General features: G+C 34.7%; 1 long non-coding RNA gene across 1 annotated transcript; it reads left to right on the forward strand.

The window, feature by feature from the left end:
• Positions 1-311: 311 nt before the first annotated feature.
• LOC149445000 (uncharacterized) lies at positions 312-6624 on the forward strand. Its single transcript, XR_016306477.1, has 2 exons — positions 312-1277; positions 5033-6624. It is a non-coding gene; the product is annotated as an uncharacterized LOC149445000 (long non-coding RNA).
• Positions 6625-7621: the final 997 nt, after the last annotated feature.

Consider the following 7621-nt stretch of genomic DNA (forward strand, 5'->3'; position numbering starts at 1 on the left):
TGGCAAAACGGACGCCTCTGGTCGAGTCAGGAGGTGTTGAAGCCTCCTATTCTCGTCTATGGTGCCGTTCCGAAAACGCCGGCGTTTGCGGTGCGGTTGCGACGCGGTTGCGGGGCATTTGCGGAGCGGTAACGCCACTCAAACTGCATTATAGGCGTTTGTGGGGTGTTATTAACGCTCTGCAAATGCCTAGCAACCGCTGCTAAACCGCGCATGCGGCGTTTGCAGAGCGTTTGCCGAGCGTTAAAAATGCTCCATAAACGCCGGACCAACGCTTGCCAAACGCTATAGGGGCGTTTGGCAAGTGTTAGAAGCTTTCCTTAACCTAATACCTAATATCTTCTTATTAACAGTACTAACATAAGTATGAATGAGTTGGATCTTAATAGAATAATTGAGTTATTATATTTATATTTGTTCTAGATTGGGAAAAGTAAGTGATTAGACTTCATAGTTTGTGAATTTATATGTGAACATATATCTTGGGTTTCCTTTACATTCAAGCCACATATGGTATCAATTGGTCTACCATCCTCCCCCATTTATGTAAGAGATAAAGTTACACTCAGACTTTGAGAGAAGTAGGCTGGAGGGTTTGATATATATATATATACATCTGTTTCCAATTATCTTTGTGGGACTACAAGTATATCAGCCCATTTTGAGGAAAAGGTGGGGGCTGGATTGCTTTCTAGAGCAGGACAAAGGTTTAAAGCTTACATTCTTTGGACAGCAAGGAAGGGAGCTGCTTGCTCATATCTACACACATTCATATTATACACACACAATTACATACAATTTTATTATTAAGAACTTAACTATACTTTTTGGACTTTATTTAAACATTCTGTATTCCAATATTTTATTTCTAATTTTATGCAACGTTATTATTAAATCATCTTTTTGAGTTTATACAAGAAATGGAAGGACTTTCTATCTGAACATTTCTCATCAATACAAGTTAAGAAAATATCGAGACTATACGATATTTTACAGTGGCGAGCCTCCAGTTCGATTCGTTTCCGCCGATCGCTTATTTTTGACTTTTTTCTTCTTCATCTTGCTGAGAGGGAAGTTGTTTGCAAATTCAGCAAACTATGAAATCAAGCTTTCAGGAGAAGTAAAGTCTGCAACAGATGAATCGTCGGCATAATCGAGAACCTAAAAGCAGAATTGGTGAGAATTTTGCGCAATTGCAAGCAACGCTGTTCCTTGGTGATGTCATTTCCCGCCAAGAGAGAAAAGACGCGTTATGTAAAGAAAGACCTTCTTAATCGGTAAGTAATGGATTTTATTGATGAATTATCTAGAGAGAGTAAGTTAGAATTCAAGAATCTGTCTACATTTGTTAAAGATAATGAACTTTGGCGGTACATGTATAATGAGTGCTTACAGGCTAATAGTAAGATAGAAAAATCTAAGTTTTCCTTTAAGAAACTGAGCAAACAAATTAGAAATGTAATGAAGTTAGTTAATGTTTTTAATGCCATGATTTTTGATGTTCCTAAGACTGCTACATGTATAATGAAGCAAGATCAGAGCAGTGTATGTGCTAATTGCCAGATTTTGACTGAGCAAATAGATGATCTGCAAAGTGCAATTCAAACAAAAGACATTCAGTTATCTGACCTGCAGAATGATGTAAAAAGAATTTGTGTGAATACTAAGGCAGAGAAACAAAAATCTTTTGTACCAGAGATCCAGTCTATGGAAGGAGATCCTACCAATCAGGAAGAAATGTGTAAGAGAAAATTAAGGGATAAAGCTGCAAAACTTAATCTTAAAATCCTTGATCAGCTCATGAAAATTTTGAAGGATATGCCAGCCTATGATATGGACGCCGATGCTTTCTATAACATGGAGGTTTATGAAAATTTTTGTAATAATTTTTGTTTAAATCAGGAGCAAAGAAATTTTCTATTCTGTTTATGGCTCCCCAGTGTTATGGCATGTAGATTAATCAAAACGCCATATATTGAGGATGATGAGGAAATGCATAGCAATGCATCAGACCGACTACGTCAATTATTGAAATTTACTACTGGAGAGGAAACTCCTTCTTTGGAAATCTTAGACTCCTTAAGAGCTACGATTAATGATGATCCTTTTGAATTTAAAAATAGATTTTCTAAAGTATACAAAATGATATTTAATTTAGACAATGAGACTCCTTCTATGGTAAATGCTTTTGTTAAAAAATTCAAGTATCTTGATCCAGCATCTGTTATTATTGCTACTGGAAAAAATGATTTAGATCAAGCAGCCAAAGTTATTGATACAGTAAGGAGACAACTTAAATTAAACAATCAGAAGAAGGAAAGTTTAATTGTTCAAAATGGAGAACAGAGAGAGACCATGTGCTTAGCCACACCCAGTTATGATGATGAATACGTCACAGGCAAGACGAGAGTCTCAGAGCAGACAGGAAATACTATTTGTTTCTATTGTAAACGATTTGGTCATTTGAAAAGAGATTGTATTCATTATAAATTAGATTTACAAAGAAAAGCTTTGGAATTAGAAGACCAAAATATAATTTCTGAACAATCTACTCCTCCATGTTCCAACAATAGTCTTTCTGAGTTGCCTTATGCCTCAGAAGTTAAAAAGATCAGTTCACTGAGAGTTAACAACAGCTTAAATAATATGGTAAACAGTGCTGTTGTCATTAATAGGAATGGTTTACTGCCTTTGCCGAAATTTAAATCAGGATCAAATCGAGATTCTTCTTTACTGGTGGAATATGTTGCTCCAAATTTATTGGATGAAAGTGGAAGGCCCAAATCAACATTAATTGATTCTTCCATGTACTGTAATGTTGGAAGTATTTGTACAGCAACTGCTGACACGTCTTCAGATCATAAATGGCCACATACAGGAACCAATCTTGAATTGGAACAATTGGTTATATCACATAAGGATCTGTGGAGTCAAAGCAAAAATGATGTAGGTTTGTTTAAGGATTTTGATGTTGACATTGAAGGTAGAGACCCTAAGCCTCAACCTCAATACAAATTGCCATTAGAATCAGTTAATCCAATCTCTTCCATTGTAGATGAGTTTTTACAGCAAGGAATTTTAAAGAAAGTACAATCAGTGGTGAATAATTGTATTTGGCCTATCAAAGCTGATAATTCATATTCTTTATCAGTTGACTTCAGGACATTGAACAAATGCATCACAAATAACAGATCTATTGTTCCTGATTGTAACATAATGTCACATCTGGATGCCAAGGCCAAAATATTCTCAGTACTTGAAATTGCCAATAGCCATTTGTCAGTACCCTTAGCTAAGAGTTGTCAATATAAACTTGCCTTTAGCTTCAACAAAGAAACTTATACATTCACAAGATTAGCCCCAGGCTTAGATTTAAGTGATGGGATTGTTCATGAGTATTTGGGAAAAATATTATCTAAATTCTCTAGGCCAGAATGTATTGTCCAGCATGTAGACAAGCTTCTCTTGTCTACACAAAATAGAACTGAACATATCACTCTTTTGTCTGAAATATTTACGTTGTTACAAACAGCAGGATTGAAATTGAATACAGAGAAAGTTCAGTTGATGAAAAGACAGGTGGAATTCCTTCATATGCAAATTAGTCATGGACAGAGACAGTTGTTGCAAGAAAAAGTTAAAACTATTTCTGCTTATCCAATTCCAACAAATCGCAAGGCTTTGCATCAGTTTTTGAGCGAAGTAAATCATTGTAAAGATTTTATACCCAATTTTGCAGAAAAGTCTAGATCATTATTTGATCGTTTGAGACAAAAAGCTGGTGTGTTTGATCAATGGAATCAAACTGAGAAAGAAGCTTTTGAACTATTGAAATGGGATTTGCAGAATGCTACTACATTAAGTACTGTTGAGTTTTGTAGTAAAGTTCCTTTTGTTTTAGAAACCAATGTTTCCAATAATGCAATCTCAGCAACTTTGTCACAATTAAAAGAAGATAATAAAAAAATAATAGGTTTCTTCTCAAGAACTTTGACAAATATGGAGAAAAACTTTGATGCACATATGAAAAACTTGTTAAGTGTTTTCTTTGCAGTCAAAATAACTGAATACATTGTGAGATCAAGTAAGATCATATTACAGACACCTGATTCATCACTGAAACTCCTACAGGAAGATGGTTCAACAGAAAAGTATCGTGAAAATTATCCTATATGGTACAAAACACTGTCTTCCAAACACATTCAGATAGAAGTAACAAAAAGACCTTTTCAGGAAAACATACCAACACATGTTTGTACAGCTGTAGATGAGAAGTTTGTACCTCATGTTTTCAACATAGGAACTGAGAAAAGTTTGAAACCAGTATGTATTACTGCAGATCAGTCTTACACTACAAGAAGTGAGCCAACACACAAAACAGCTACGCATATTTCCAATTTTATAGAGATAAGATCAAAGGCATGATCCTTTGTCATCTCTGGGTTGATACAAAACCTTTCTTTGGTTTTGAAACCAAGGTTTTGAATCATGACCAATAATGGAGATGTAGCGTCCTGTTATATTTATTTTTGTTCATTTCAGGTACTTATATAGCGTTGTCAATTTTACTATTTTATATGTAGTGCTTTTTACATATATAGTACATTCACATAAGTCCCTAACCCTCAAGAGGTGTATAATCTGAGGTCCCTAACTCACAGTCATACATACACATACTAGGGCCAATTTAGATAGGAGCCAATTCTCCTACCAACATGACTTTGGAGTGTGGAAGGAAACCGGAGTACCCGAAGGAAACTCACACAAGCACAGGGAGAACATACAAACTCCAGGCAGGTGATGCCATGGTTGGGATTTGAACCAGCAGCCCTAGTACTGTCAGGCGGAAGTGCCCGCATTCTAAAATAGAACACTACAAGTCAATAAGAAGTGTTATAATCAAAATATGTCTTCCATGTCATGACTAGAAATGTTTGTGATTATGATATGTAATATTAACAGATAAATGTAAGAGGATTAATCCATGTAAAATTATCTATGCCAAAATAATGATACTGCATTTCTGTTACAGGAAATGACCTAAGAGTAATTGTTAAAGGAAGAAAACTCAAATATTTCTAAACCTTTCAGATGATAATACATTTTCCAAGAAGGAAATTTATTCTGGAAGAAGCTTTGCAACAAGAATTTCATTCATCATTGTTTTTGTTGTTCTTTTTATGTTCAATAAAGTTATTTTAACTTTACAGAGTGCTAGAAGAAGACAAGACATCTCAAGGCATCTCATAGAGGAAGAACTTATAAAACAACTGACTTTTGACTACTGATGAAATAATTCATTCATCAGATATATTGGTTTTTATGTGTGAACATTTTATTTTGACATATGTTTACCATATCAAGATGAGATCAGTTTTCACATGAACATTTGCAATCACACACAATGTATTTTCAGAAGTGAAAGGGTTAAACTTTTGTTACAACAGAGTCACTCTAATTAGTTAGAACATCTGTTGTTAATTAAGCTAGAGATAAGTTTTTCTAAGGTACATATAGAGAAACTTACGCAAGCTTTACATTGTTATATGTATGTTTTTTTTAAAAAATCATTTGATATACATGTATGGATTGAAGTTAGAGAACATATGTTATGTTTAAATGTTGATAAGGTATTTTGAAAAGATGTATGGATTATAGAACTGTGTGCTACACACATTTTGGAGGGAAAATATGAAACATCTATTTTTTAAGTGACATATTTTAAAGTATTGTACTATAATGTTACAGTTATACATTTATTAAGGGGATGAATTATTTGGTAAAAGGAAAATAATAAGGGTAAAAATATTTTTATGTGATACATAACAAAAGGTTTATCAAAGAATTTGTTTTCCCATTATAGAATCAAATTGAAGATAAGTTCAGATCAATTATCTTAAGATCCAAAAACGCATGAATGGATACGAAAGTGACGAGAATGTGTATAAATGGATTAAGATAAGGAAAATGATTAAGATTCGATAAAATCGATCATTTTGAGAGGGAAATGTTAGAAGCTTTCCTTAACCTAATACCTAATATCTTCTTATTAACAGTACTAACATAAGTATGAATGAGTTGGATCTTAATAGAATAATTGAGTTATTATATTTATATTTGTTCTAGATTGGGAAAAGTAAGTGATTAGACTTCATAGTTTGTGAATTTATATGTGAACATATATCTTGGGTTTCCTTTACATTCAAGCCACATATGGTATCAATTGGTCTACCATCCTCCCCCATTTATGTAAGAGATAAAGTTACACTCAGACTTTGAGAGAAGTAGGCTGGAGGGTTTGATATATATATATATACATCTGTTTCCAATTATCTTTGTGGGACTACAAGTATATCAGCCCATTTTGAGGAAAAGGTGGGGGCTGGATTGCTTTCTAGAGCAGGACAAAGGTTTAAAGCTTACATTCTTTGGACAGCAAGGAAGGGAGCTGCTTGCTCATATCTACACACATTCATATTATACACACACAATTACATACAATTTTATTATTAAGAACTTAACTATACTTTTTGGACTTTATTTAAACATTCTGTATTCCAATATTTTATTTCTAATTTTATGCAACGTTATTATTAAATCATCTTTTTGAGTTTATACAAGAAATGGAAGGACTTTCTATCTGAACATTTCTCATCAATACAAGTTAAGAAAATATCGAGACTATACGATATTTTACAGCAAGCGTTGGTAAAACAGCCAAGTGTGAACGAGCCCTTAGGGTTGATTCACACCACAGAAATACAGGCAAGATTAGTGTTCAACAGCTCCGCGGATTAGTGGTTAGCACTGCTGCCTCACAACACTAGGGTTGTTGGTTTGAATCCCAACCATGGCAATGATATTTGCATGATCTCTGAGTGACTACCCTAACATACATGTGCTGGTGGCAGCATCTTTGCTTTCTGTCTAAATGATCCCTAGAATGTGAATTAGAATGAGGCCTTGTCTGTTCAAACACCTTTAAAGTTGCACCTTATGTGAATGTCAAACAATGGGATGAGATAAGGGCCTGGACTAATGATTGATTGGATAATGCTGGTTTGCACTCCACCTCCTTTTGGGAAAGTTTGTCAAACCATGAGAAGAGTGAGCGAGAGAGAGAAAAGGATTAAAAAAAAAAAAACAAATAATGGCATGGAGCCGCCCCCCCCCCCCAAATCCATAACAGACCCTTATCCAAGCATGCAGATACCGCATGCCTTCAAAGATTTATTTCCTTTGTTGAATTGCCTGCTTGGTTCACACTAGATGCGATTTAAAATTGTGCTTTTTGTTGGCAATTTCACTGTGTTTTCTGTAGATTTACCAATGAGTTATTGCGTTTTCAATTGTGTTTTGCATTGCGGCTTCTATTGTAGTCTATATGTGAAATTGCTACAAAATGCTGAAAAAGTTAGACAAGAACTACTTTTGAAATTGTGCTGCAGCAAATCGCTTACGTTAAGACACTCACATCCACATTCATTAGATCCGATATCAGGTATAATTTCAATTCCCAAATCGCACCTGAAATCGTGCACCCTGGATGCGACTTGGCATGTGATTTGCATGACATGCGACTTGCAAATCGTATGCCAAGTCGCACCCTATTGTCTGCTAT

Source organism: Staurois parvus, unplaced genomic scaffold (genome assembly GCF_062004578.1).
Source record: "Staurois parvus isolate SC_StPar_1 unplaced genomic scaffold, SC_StPar_1.0 ptg000751l, whole genome shotgun sequence".
Classification (NCBI taxonomy): domain Eukaryota; kingdom Metazoa; phylum Chordata; class Amphibia; order Anura; family Ranidae; genus Staurois; species Staurois parvus.